Genomic DNA, 14,190 nt, shown 5'->3' with positions numbered 1-14,190 from the left:
AGAAATTCCTTCTCATCTCAGTCTTGAATGGCCGACCCCTTATACTGCGATTATGCCCCCTAGTTCTAGACTCTCTAGCCAGGGGAAACAATCTATCAGCATCTACCCTGTCAAGCCCCCTCATAATCTTATATGTTTCAATGAGATCACCTCCCATTCTTCTAAACTCCAGAGAGAATAGGCCCATTCTACTCAACCTCTCCTCATAGGACAGCCCTCTCATCCCAGGAATTAATCTAGTGAACCTTTGTTGTACCGCCTCCAAGGCAAGTATATCCTTCCTTAGATAAGGAAACCAAAACTGTACGCAGTACTCCAGGTGAGGTCTCACTAAAGCCCTGTACAACTGTAGTAAGACTTCCTTACCTTTAAGTCATTACATAATAACATTGCGAATTATTAAGTGCATTTTATAAAGTAAAATCATATGTATGGTTTGATTTTGTTTCTTGAATGCGCGTATGAATTATAACATCATTAAATAATTACTTTTGATTTACGAAACTGCTGTGAGTGAGGGGTCTTTCTTAGCTTGACTATTTGTCCAGTTCCAAGGATCACAGGAAATAAGGCATACCCTAAATAATCGTACTTCCTAAAGTCCAATGTAAGTTGCATTTCTCAATGTCTTCATTCACTACATATCTCACACCATGATACTTCGTAAATTAAAATAACTTTTAAAATAAAATAGCATTTATATTTGATTATTAAAAGATAAATATTTCTGTCTAGTAATTGGAAAGTATCTTTGTTTAATGTGTAGGGACTGAGTTCTGTGATTTTATTTCTATTCCAAAGAATAAAACTTTTGACATTCCCGCTCCGTGATTTCCCAAAATGTGCTCTCTGAGGGTGCGACTCCCTACTGGAATTGCTGGATTACAGCAAATCACCCCTGATAAAAAAAATTATACGTAGTGGCAGTGAGAAATAAATTAAATAACTGGTTGGAGGGGTTACTGTATTTTATAGAATTTCTCTTTGGTCCGATGTAACTCATCAGTTGTGGTCTGAGGTGAATTCACACTTTGATGGTGGGTGTTGGTGTGAAGTGCTTTCACAGCAATATTGCAGTTAGAGAGAGCAAAATTCAGCCTGTGACTGGAGTCGGGACCTGGCTGAACATTGGATCGAAGAGAAACGAGACTCCTTGGAAGGAAGCGGTCTCACTGCGATTTGCGAACGATTGCATCTGATTTCACTCCCGAGTTTACAGTGGCTTGTAGTGCGAATGCACCCATAAATATAATCATCGAGCTTGTTTGGTTTCAATCTCCAGCTGTTTGCAATTTTGTGCCTCTACGATATTGCAAGACAAAGGTGGTTCACAATAAAGAATGTCTATGGTTTTTGTTTGAACCGAACCTACGATAAGCAATTATGAGGAAAATTGTATAAAAATGTGGTAGATAATAAGGACATAGAAATAGCCTTCATGTTTGTTTGTTTTACTCCACATACACGTAATCTATACCAGTAACAGTTTGATTTCGTACAGTAAGAACTGATTTCCTGAAATCCTCCCACACAGATTGCAAAACATGTCACAACGCAATGTGTTGAATTATGATGTTCATCAGTTGTAAACAATTTTACAACACCAAGTTATAGTCCAGCAATTTTATTTTAAATTCACTGATTTTAAAATCAGTGAATTTAAAATCAGTGAATTTAAAATAAAATTGCTGGACTATAACTTGGTGTTGTAAAATTGTTTACAATTGTCAACCCCAGTCCATCACCGGCATCTCCACATCAAGACTACCATCGATGTTCATCAGGACATTGAACTATTGATTTTTTTTAAAGGAAGGTGCAAGCATGAAATAGCAGCATCCATTAAGAAGATTAGCACCTAGATTTGGCTTTTGATTTCTTGGCATAGGACATCACCCACCAAAAAAGAGTGGGGGAGAAATTGGATAAGGGTCCATTTCGGGAGGGGGTAGTGTGATGTGCTAGTACCCCGCGCAGGCAGGACACAAGTTTCTGCCCACCTGCAATCAGCATTCCATTCTGGGCCTTGGACGTGGAATCAATGCAATTCGCACTTTCCACCACCAGGGGAGCTCAATCTCTTAAAGGGAGGATGTTTCTTAGAAATCTCTTAAAGGCAGATGGTACCTGTTATTTGCTGAAAATAACAGTCTGCTGTCTTCACGCAGTCTGAATGGAGATCAAACATTGCACACATAATACACAGATGCAGGTCCCATCCCTATGTTTACACACTGATGAGTTATGTTAAAACATTGAATAAAGGTTGCGCACTACTAAATCCCACACCCTCCAATCTGCAAGCCAGACCTCACTAATCTGCCGATCTGAGTTGGTACCAGGCCTGCGAGAGTGCATGCACCAAGGTTCTCTGCTGATGCACTAGAGGTCTTGGGTGCAAGAAGTGGACAGGAGGAGGGACATCCTATATCCGCAGTGGGGAGGGGCAAGAGGCCCTCCAGACATATACTCAAAAGGCAGTGGGAGGCAGCGGGGAACAAAGTCAATGCCAGGCGCACAGCATCATGAACATGGATGCAGTGCAGGAAGAAGTTCAATGCTTTGACATGAGTGGGCAAGGTGAGAGAGATCAACTGTCAAGTGGCGTCTCCTACCAACTGCTCCACGCACTACACCCTCCATCACCCACATACCAATAAACTTTTTCCATCAGTGCTCAACTCTTCCAATTAGATGGTTCCTCTCACCCTTACACATTATCAGTGTTTCAAGCCGCCCACCCACAACTCACAGATCACACACACTGGCAGCCATTAAACCATGACAGGCACATCATCCAGACACCAACACGAGGGAAAAACCTACTTGACCTCATCCTCACCAATCTACCTGTCGCAGATGCATCTGTCTATGACAGTATTGGTAAGAGTGACCACCGGACAGTACTTGTGAAGATGAAGTCCCGTCTTCACACTGAAGACACCATCCAACATGTTGTGTGGCACTACCACCGTGCTAAATGGGACAGATTCAGAACAGATTTAGCAGCTCAAAACTGGGCATCCATGAGGCGCTGTGGGCCACCAGCAGCAGCAGAATTGTATTCCAGCACAATCTGTAACCTCATGGCCTGGCATATTCCTCACTCTACCGTTACCAACAAGCCAGGGGATCAACCCTGGTTCAATGAGGAGTGTAAAAGAGCATGCCAGGAGCAGCACCAGGTGTACCTAAAAATGAGGTGCCAACCTGGTGAAGCTACAACGCAGGACTACATGCATGATCAACAGCAGAAGCAACATGCTATAGACAGAGCTAAGCGATTCCACAACCAACAGATCAGATCAAAGCTCTGCAGTCCTGCCACATCCAGTCATGAATGGTGATGGACAATTAAACAACTAACAGGAGGAGGAGGCTCTGTAAACATCCCCATCCTCAATGTTGGCAGAGTCCAGTACATGAGTGCAAAAGACAAGGCTGAAGCATTTGCAACCATCTTCAGCCAGAAGTGCCGAGTGGATGATCCATCTTGGCCTCCTCCCGATATTCCCACCATCACAGAAACCAGTCTTCAGCCAATTTGATTCATTCCATGTGATATCAAGAAACGGCTGAGTGCACTGGACACAACAAAGGCTTTGGGCCCTGACAACATCCCGGCTGTAGTGCTGAAGACATGTGCTCAAGAACTAGCCACGCTTCCAGCCAAATTGTTCCACTACAGCTACAACACTGGCATCCACCCGACAATGTGGAAAATTGCCCAGGTATGTCCTGAGCACAAAAAGCAGGACAAATCCGATCTGGCTAATTACCGCCCCATCAGTCTACTCTCAATCTTCAGCAAAATGATGGAAGGTGTCGTCAACAGTGCTATCAAGTGGCACTTACTCACCAATAACATGCTCACCGATGATCAGTTTGGGTTCCGCCAGGACCACTCGGCTCCAGACCTCATTACAGCCTTGGTCCAAACATGGACAAAAGAGCTAAATTCCAGAGGTGAGGACATCAAGGCAGCATTTGACTGAGTGTGGCACCAAGGAGCTCGAGTAAAATTGAAGTCAATGGGAATCAGGGGGAAAACTCTCCAGTGGCTGGAGTCATACCTAGTACAAAGGAAGATGGTAGTGGTTGTTGGAGGCCAATCATCTCAGCTCCAGGACATTGCTGCAGGAGTTCCTCAGGGCAGTGTCCTAGGCCCAACCATCTTCAGCTGCTTCATCAATGACCTTCCCTCCATCATAAGGTCAGAAATGGGGATGTTCACTGATGATTGCACAGTGTTCAGTTACATTCACAACCACTCAGCTAATGAAGCAGTCCGTGCCCGCATGCAGCAAGACCTGGACAACATCCGGTCTTTGGCTGATAAGTAGCAAGTAACATTTGCGCCAGACAAGTGCCAGGCAATGACCATCTCCAACAAGATAGAGTTTAACCACCTCCCCTTGACATTCAATGCCATTACCTGCTGAATTCCCCACCATCAACATCCTGGGGGTCACTATTGACCAGAAACTGAACTGGAACAGCCACATGAATACAGTGGCTACAAGAACAGGTCAGAGGCTGGGTATTGTGTGGCGAGTGACTCACCTCCTGATTCCCCAAAGCCTTTCCACCATCTACAACACACAAGTCAGGAGTGTGATGAAATACTCTCCACTTGCCTGGATGAGTGCAGCTCCAACAACACTCAAGAAGCTCGACACCATCCAGGACAAAGCAGCCCGCTTGATTGGCACCCCATCCACCACCCTAAACATTTACTCCCTTCACCACTGGTGCACCGTGGCTGCAGTGTGTACCATCCACAGGATGCACTGCAGCAACTCGTCAAGGCTTCTTCAACAGCACCTCCCAAACCCACAACCTCTAACACCTAGAAGGACAAGGGCTGCAGGCACGTGGGAACAACACCACCTGCATGTTCCCCTCCAAGTCACATACCATCCCAGCTTGGAAATATAACGCCGTTCCTTCATCGTTGCTGGGTCAAAATCTTGGAACTCCCTACCTAACAGCACTGTGGGAGAACCTTTACCACACGGACTGCAGCGGTTCAAGAAGGCGGCTCACCACCACCTTCTCAAGGGCAATTAGGCATGGGCAATAAACGCTGGCCTTGCCAGCGACACCCACATCCCATGAACTAATAAAAAAAGCACACGTCCCGCTTACTTGCAGGAGAAGGTAGCACATATCAAGAGGTAGCAAGTGGCAGTGGCATTTAGCCCCTCGAGCCTGTTCCGCCATTCAATGAGATCATGGTGGACCTGTGATCTAACTCCATATACCTGTCTTAGCCCCATATCCCTTAATACCCTTGGTTCACAGAAACCCATCAATCTCAGATATAACATTCACAAGTGAGCTAGCATCAACTGCCGTCTGCAGTAGAGTGTTCCAAACGTCTCCCACCCTTTGCGTGTAGAAGCATTTCCTAACTTCACTCCTGCACGTCCTGGCTCTAATTGTTAGGCTCTATCCCCGCGTCCTAGTATTGAAGTCTAGGAGACCTCCAAAAACAGTTACAAATGTCTCGGCAGCCAGAAGCAATAATCCAGCCACTAACCTGTAAATCCTGCATGGTCCCTTTAAATAGTGCTGGTGGAGGGTCCTCCACGCACTTTAAGACACGTTCAGATGGTCGGGGTTAAGACAGTGCACTGAGTTGCGTGTTAAGTCCCAAAATGGTGTCTATCACTTTAAATCAGCGTTGCACACTGATTGAAGTCATTTTCTCCCTACTTTACATGATTCCAGGCTTCGCAAACTCCTATACCAAGATGGCGTCGGGCACATGTCATGCAGGAAACGTGCGTGTGCATCCAAGATGTCATCTTGGATGTCAGAGAGGCTGTGTAGTTCCGAAACAATGGGCGCTACACTGTCCAATTTAGCACTCTGTGTATCAGAAATCCCGGCGCACACTGCTCAGAGCATTTAGAAAATAGCTGCGAAATTGTATGCAGCGTAGGATGGAATTTCCAAATTGCGGAACTCTGACAGTGAAGCACCCCACTAGGAGCGCAAATTTCGAAAATTGCCCCCGTTACATAGAAACATAGAAAATAGGAGCAAGAGTAGGCCATTCGGCCCTTCGCGCCTGCTCCGTCATTCAAAATGATCATGGCTGATCGTCTAACTCAGTACCGTGTTCCCGCTTTTTCCCCATATCCCTTGATCCCTTTAGCATTAAGAAATATATCTATCTCCTTCTTGAATACATCTAATGACTTGGCCTCCACTGCCTTCTGTGGTAGAGAATTCCACAGGTTCACCACCCTCTGAGTGAAGAAATTTCTCCTCATCTCGGTTCTAAATGGCATACCCCGTATCCTGAGACTGTGACTCCTGGTTCTGGACTACCCAGCCATCGGGAACATCCTCCTTGCATCTAGTCTGTCTAGTCCTGTTAGAATTTTATACGTTTCGATGAGATCACCTCTCATTCTTCTAAACTCTAGTGAATATAGGCCTAGTCGACCCAATCTCTCCTCATACGTCAGTCCTGCCATCCCAGGAATCAGTCTGGTAAACCTTCATTGCACTCCCTCCATGGCAATGACATCCTTCCTCGGATAAGGAGACCAAAACTGCACACAATATTCCAGATGTGGTCTCAACAAGGACCTGAATAACTGCATTAAGACATCCCTGCTCCTGTACTCAAATCCTCTTGCAATGAAGGCCAACATACCATTCGCCTTCCTAACTGCTTGCTGCATCTGAATGCTCGCTTTCAGTGACTGGTGTACAAGGACACCCAGGTCTCGTTGCACCTCCCCTTTTCCCAATCTATCACCATTCAGATAATAATCTGCCTTTCTGTTTTTACAACCAAAGTGGATAACTTCAAATTTATCCACGTTATACTGCATCTGCGATGTTCTTGCCCACTCACCCAACTTGTCTAAATCACATTGGAGCCTCTTTGCATCCTCCTCACAGCTCACATTCCACCCCAGCTTTGTGTCGTCTGCAAACTTGGAAATGTTACATTAAGTTCCCTCATCCAAATCATTGATATAAATTGTGAATAGCTGGGGCCCAAGTACTGATCCCTGCGGTACCCCACTAGTCACTGCCTGCCACCTGGAAAAAGACGCGTTTATTCTTACTCTCTGTTTCCTGTCTGTCAACCAATTCTCAATCCATGCCAGTATATTCCCCCCAATCCCATGTGCTTTAATTTTGCATCTCTCATGTTGGACCTTATCACAAGCCTTCTGAAAATCCAAATACACCACATCCACTGGTTCTCCCCTATCTACTCTACTAGTTACATCCTTAAAAAACTCCAGTGGATTTGTTAAGCATGATTTCCCTTTCATAAACCCATGTTGACTTTGTCCAATCCCGTTAATGCCCTCCGAGTGTTCTGTTATCACATCTTTCATAATAGACTCTAGCATTTTCCCCACTACTGATGTTAGGCTAACTGGTCTGTAATTCCCTGTTTTTTCTCTCCCTCCTTTTTCAAATAAAGGGGTTACATTTGCCACCCTCCAATCTATAGGAACTGTTCCAGAGTCTATAGAATTTTGGAAGATGATCACCAATGCATCCATTATTTCCAAGGCCACTTCCTTTAGTACTCTGGGATGTAGATTATCAGGCCCTGGGGATTTGTCAGCCTTTAGCCCCATTAATTAATTTACCTCTTAAAGTTTGACTGAGTTTTAAAAGCAGAGTTGTTATCATTTGGAATGCACTGCCTGAAAGGCAATAGTAACTTTCAAAAGGGAATTGGATATATATTTGAAAAAGGAAAACATTTGCAGGGCGATGGGGAAAGAGTGGGGGAATGGGACTAATTGGATGGCTCTTTCAAAGAGCTAGCAGAGGTATGAATGGCCTCCTTCTCTGCTGTCAGATTTTATGAGAACCTAAGATTGTAACATCCTTCTTTTCCTAGAGATGATCATTAGTTTATTTTGTAATGTAAACAATTTTACAACACCAAGTTATAGTCCAGCAATTTTATTTTAAATTCACAAGCTTTCGGAGGCTTCCTCCTTCGTCAGGTAAATGTTCAGGAGCTCCTTGAAGTCTACGCATTTATACATCACAGAACAATACATGGTGTTTACAGACTGCCCCTGCAACTGCCCGTTGCCAAGGCAATCACCGTGTTCAGACAGAGAGGTGTCACCTGCAGAACCCCCGAATACACATTCAACAAAAAAACAAACAGGAAAAAAAAAACAGAGAGAGGCAGAAGCATCCGGAAGGCAGAGAAAGCCAGCAAATGACCCATTATATTAAAAACAGATAACATTTGTTCACTGGTGGGGTAACGTGTAGCGTGACATGAACCCAAGATCCCGGTTGAGGCCGTCCTCATGGGTGCGGAACTTGGCTATCAATTTCTGCTCGACGATTTTGCGTTGTCGTGTGTCTCGAAGGCCGCCTTGGAGTACGCTTACCCGAAGGTCGGTGGATGAATGTCCATGACTGCTGAAGTGTTCCCCGACTGGGAGGGAACCCTCCTGTTTGGCGATTGTTGCGCGGTGTCCGTTCATCCGTTGTCGCAGCGTCTGCATGGTCTCGCCAATGTACCATGCTCTGGGGCATCCTTTCCTGCAACGTATGAGGTAGACAACGTTGGCCGAGTCACAGGAGTATGAACCATGCACCTGGTGGGTGGTGTCCTCTCGTGTGATGGTGGTATCTGTGTCGATGATCTGGCATGTCTTGCAGAGGTTACCGTGGCAGGGTTGTCCTCCTGGAAACACCAGATCACAGCATTTTGTAATGCTGTGATCTGGTGTTTCCAGGAGGACTCCATGCTCAAAGAGCAGGTTAGAGAAAGAGTTATTATGGAAATGGAGAATTAACTCTCATGTATTATACTGTATCCATATGTTGATGTTTTCCTTAAAAAGACCAAGACTTGAGCATCCCAATATTTTGTAAGTGCACTGCGCACTGAAAAACTGAGTCATACAGATCAAGAAAATTCCAGGTTCAATCCCTGGTCTGTGCTGAGTTAGCTCATCTCAGCCAGTGGGCATGCTGTAATTAGCCACAAAACCTGTGGGTTAGGGAGGAGGAAAGAATGAGATAAGAACCTGAATGCTATCCATGACCCTTGGTGGAAAGATTGCTTATATAGACAATGGGTGACAACAGAGCTGGGCTCAGCTGTGAGGCGTCTAGTGGTTGCTGATACTCACTGTTTAGGTTCATTCGTATAGGTGGCTGGTGTCAGTGGATTTGTACCATAACATGAGTCAACACCTTCAGGAGTGGAGGGGAAAGATTTGGATCAACGTAATGGTGCCAATATTCCTCTCGCTCTCTTGATCACGTTGCTGTTGGAGAAGGCCCCAAGACCTGAAGATCCACTGCGTCCCTGAAAAGGAAAGCAGTGGATCATACCTTTTACATTCATATCCTGGATATGAATGTAAAAGGTATGATCAGTAAGTTCGCTGATGATACAAAATTTGGTAGGGTGGTAAATAGCGAGGAGGATAGCCTCAGTCTGCAGGACGATATAGATGGGTTGGTCAGATGGGCGGAACAGTGGCAAATGGAATTTAACCCGGAAAAGTGCAAGGTGATGCACTTTGGAGGGACTAACAAGGCAAGGGAATACACAATGAATGGGAGGACCCTAGGCAAGACAGAGGGTCAGAGGGATCTTGGTGTGCAAGTTCACAGATCCCTGAAGGCGGCGGAACAGGTAGATAAGGTGGTAAAGAAGGCATATGGGATACTTGCCTTTATTAGCCGAGGCATAGAATATAAGAGCAAGGAGGTTATGATGGAGCTGTATAAAACACTGGTTAGGCCACAGCTGGAGTACTGTGTGCAGTTCTGGTCGCCACACTACAGGAAGGATGTGATCGCTTTGGAGAGGGTGCAGAGGAGATTCACCAGGATGTTACCAGGGCTGGAGCGCTTCAGCTATGAAGAGAGACTGGGAAGATTGGGTTTGTTTTCCGTGGAGCAGAGGAGGCTGAGGGGGGACATGATTGAGGTGTACAAAATTATGAGGGACATAGATTCAAGGTAAAAGGCGGGAGGTTTAGAGGGGATTTGAGAAAGAACTTTTTCACCCAGAGGGTGGTTGGAGTCTGGAACTCACTGCCTGAAAGGGTTGTGGAGGCAGGAACCCTCACAACATTCAAGAAGCATTTGGATGAGCACTTGAAATGCCATAGCATACAAGGCTATGGACCAAATGCTGGAATATGGGATTAGATTAGACAGGGCTTGATGGCTGGCGCGGACACGATGGGCCAAAGGGCCTCTATCCGTGCTGTATAACTCCATGACTCTATGACTCTCATTTAGGGTCCTCTTTACCTTGCTGCCAGGCCTTTGAGATCCTCTGATCTGAGAAGGTTACTGGCCAAAGACAAGCACTAGCTACAGGGGACACCATTGGAAGTGGACACCCCTTTATCTGTCGTGGGAGGAAATTAAGTTGAGAGCCCAGGAACGCCCTCTCCCGTGGGACCTGTGCCTGTCACAGGTGCAAGTCCCTTCTCCACCCATTGGGGAAGACCTGAAAATCCTGAGGCAGTGGAAAGAGGGCAGAGACCCAACATCGCAAGTCTCCACGTTCTTTTTATCTCCGTAGTGGCTTGCAATTGAATGTTCCCTAGGCACTACAGAGAGTGATATTGGGGCCAGTTCCTTTATTCTGCTGGAATGTATTGTTGCAGATAATCACTGCATGCTCCATGGTTATGATATCATCTGGACCTTCCAAAGAAATGACATACTTATTCCTCAGTATCCATTGTTCTATATGTAAGTATCATACAACAATGAATATCAGCATTATGGTCATATATACTACAAAAGTCATCTACACATAACTTTACAATCATCTAACAGCCATATAAATTATTTTTCATCTAAGCACTAGGCATTTGTTTTGCGCCTAGACATCTGTTCAGGGGCTCCAAAATTATATCTTTGGTCAGGCCTGAAACCATACAACATTATCAATGCATTTAGCGGAGGGCAACCAGTGCGAAGGCAGCTGTGGCACACTCCCAGGCTGTACCTAAAAGTGAATCATGAAGGTATGAGATCTGTGCAAGGGCAAAATTCTCATATTCTGTTGGTGGCCTTTCTGCCTGCACTTAATGGTGATTTTTCTTAGAGTCTTTCAGTGTATCTGTATAGCAGAGGCAAAGTTAATGAGCTATTCAATGGAGTGCTATATGAATTTTTGTCTGAGGCATTCTTCCTCTTGTAAAGATTTCTATGTAGAGGTGATGTTGCATCAACTTAGGCCTTTCAAAACTTCAAATTGTCATTTTGCCATGTCAGTGCTGACGTAGAAATGTTTGAGAGAATTGCTGGGAATTCAATGGGTATAGAATAGAGGGAACCAGAGAGAATGGTTTAATTGTGTGATCACTCCTGCCCGACACAGGTATTGTGGTGGTGCATATACAAGTGATATGGAGAGTAGAGATATTGATGCACCAAGGGGTACTAGTTAGTTTTTTAATAAGTGATACTCCTGATGCAATCTTTGCAGTTAGGCTTCTGCAATTCTAATGGTAGGTCAGATTAGTCAAGTTTCATCCCAAAATGAGCCTCCTTTGTCACTAATCGCTAAATATTGTGTATAACTTTGTCAGTCATGTGCTATGATTTTCTATTACATCTGCAGTAATGATCAGAAAAGCTGCAAGGTGCCTGATATGGGGAACAACTCACAAATAATTGCAATATCTTGTAGAATATATTAAAGATTAGTGCCACAGAACCCTGGTGCCTCTTGGGATCTGTCGCAGGGATTGTGGAATTTTATATATGAACGTTTACCAATTTTGTGACTATTTCAAGTTTTCTGGTGATTTACAGTAACATAACAGAATCTTAGTACAAACTGTTACATAACAATATTACATTGCTTTGTGATAAAGTTGCTATCATATCAGTACAGTAATATGTTAGTTGTGTCCCTCCATGGGATGTTGAGGCTTTTCAGGTTATTAGAGGAGATGTATTGGAAAATAACTCATGGCACATTATGGAGCGGGGAGGGGGGGGGCGTAATTTTGACTTTGTGCGATACCGTAAAGCGAATTGGCAGTCCGTTTTACATCTCTCCCCATTGACTATAATGGAAATAAAAATCGGGAGAGATGTAAAATGGGCTGCCGATCCATTATCACCCATTTTACACTATCGCAAGAAGTCAAAATTACACCCATTGTATTCTATACACTCAATGGTTGGTCTGAACTGAAAAGGTATAATATTGAATATTTTCAGTGCACAGATATTAAAAATATATTTTAACTACTACAGTGTATTATATAAATCTCACTTCTCTTATAAAATGGGTGCAATGGTTAATAATGAACTCCAACTTTCACATTTCTGTTAAAACCAATAAAGTCATTAAACAGCTTGAGCTTCTGTTATGATTGACATTCATTATTGAACATCTGACACCCTAGTGTACTGAGTAAAACCTTTGAAACGTTATACACATTTCAAGCAAAACCAGATGTGTTAAATAGTCTCCTTTCTGATGCATTTGTTTCATTTACCAATGAAGCAGAAAGTAAAATCAGTGGTTCCCTGCGAATTCTTGCCACAGATGATTCCTTTTATTCTTTTTTGAGTTTACCTCTCCCACTTATAACAAGGTTCAACCTTTGACGGCTGTTAACCTCTATACTCAAGTTTTTAGAGGTTAAAAGTCATCGAAGCTATCAATTTCAAATTAGTGCAGTTTTTTTGCATTACAGGTGAGTAGAACTTTATAACTATATATACACATATATATATATATATAAAATGTCTTGCAGAAATGGTGGGCTCAATATTGTGATTGAGTCGTAATTGTACAGTTGTAATGGGCCAGAATTTGCTATCAAGAGAACAGTAAGGCTAATGGCGCTCGCTGTTATTAATACACAAATGCTACAGCAACTTCAGGCGAGGGCAAATGCGCGGTTAAACACGGAAGTCCAAAAGTTGCTGTCCGAGATGTGCAACTCCACCGTTAGCTTTGTGAAAACAGCATCTCGCTGTCTACCTCACCATTGAATGGATTGAACAGCATGAAGCTGCTGTATTTGCACGGTAGATACAAACTAAACTCGCCACAGAAAGTCCATTTTGTCCATTTCAGTCTAAGTACCCTTTTAATGATGTGATAAGTGTTAATTACTGCCAGTCAACCTCTCTGGCAGTGAAAATTAACTATTACAAGCGTGGAGTCTCATTCCTTCAGGTTTTAATTGTTGGAGATTTTAAAAATGTAAAATTTAAAACTTAATTTTTTAAAACTTTTCCTTTCTGTCTCTTTTCTCTCTCTCTCTTAATCCAACTATTCTTTCCATCTCTTTATTTCTCTCTCTGTACCTGATTTGACATTGAATTCACCCACTCTAATTTACACTTCCTTTTCAGTCCTTGTGCAGTTAATTTCACAGCCCTTCAATCTGACTGATTAAGGAGATACACAGTTGTTTTCCCTGTTCACTCAGGTCCCAGATGCCCTGTTTCCATCGCTGAGACGTTATCAGCTAGCACTTTGAGCAACTTGCCACACAAAAAATTTAAAAACCTAAACATGCAGGGGTAAGTCTAACTAACAGCAAATGATGGCCCAATGTGTTTTAAAATCACGTGGGGTAACACTGAAGTGTCCCATTATCATTGAAGACGAGTGTGTGTAAGCATAATAGAAATACTCATTCTTGATGGTTATATATTCCTCTGTTGATCATTTTTATTAAAAACCAGATGAGTGAAATGTAGTGTAATGTCAGTAGAAAGTGTTAAAGGAGTATTTGTTCAGAACTAACCTGAGGGGAGGTGAGAGGACATCTCTCAAAAATCATGCTGTTCTGCGTGGGGCCAATTCCCATCCATTATTTGGAAAATTGAAGGTGTGAGGAAGTTTTCCCAGGTTGAGAGCAAAGCTTTAAAAATACTTTTAAAATGTTTGTTGTGAAATTTTATGTGGCACAAATTAGGTGCACAGCTTCCACCCTGGTTGCACAACCCTTTATAAGAGCAGGGAGGTTATGATAGAACTGTATAAAACACTAGTTAGGCCACAGCTTGAGTACTGCGTACAGTTCTGGTCACCACATTACAGGAAAGATGTGATTGCACTAGAGAGGGTACAGAAGAGATTTACGAGGATGTTGCCAGGGCTGGAAAATTTTATCTATGAGAAAAGATTGGATAGGCTGGGGTTGTTTTCTTTGGAACAAAGGAGGC

Source organism: Heptranchias perlo, chromosome 19 (assembly GCF_035084215.1).
Source record: "Heptranchias perlo isolate sHepPer1 chromosome 19, sHepPer1.hap1, whole genome shotgun sequence".
Lineage (NCBI taxonomy): Eukaryota > Metazoa > Chordata > Chondrichthyes > Hexanchiformes > Hexanchidae > Heptranchias > Heptranchias perlo.
The sequence above is the reverse complement of the archived record's forward strand: the minus strand, read 5'-3'. Positions refer to the sequence as shown.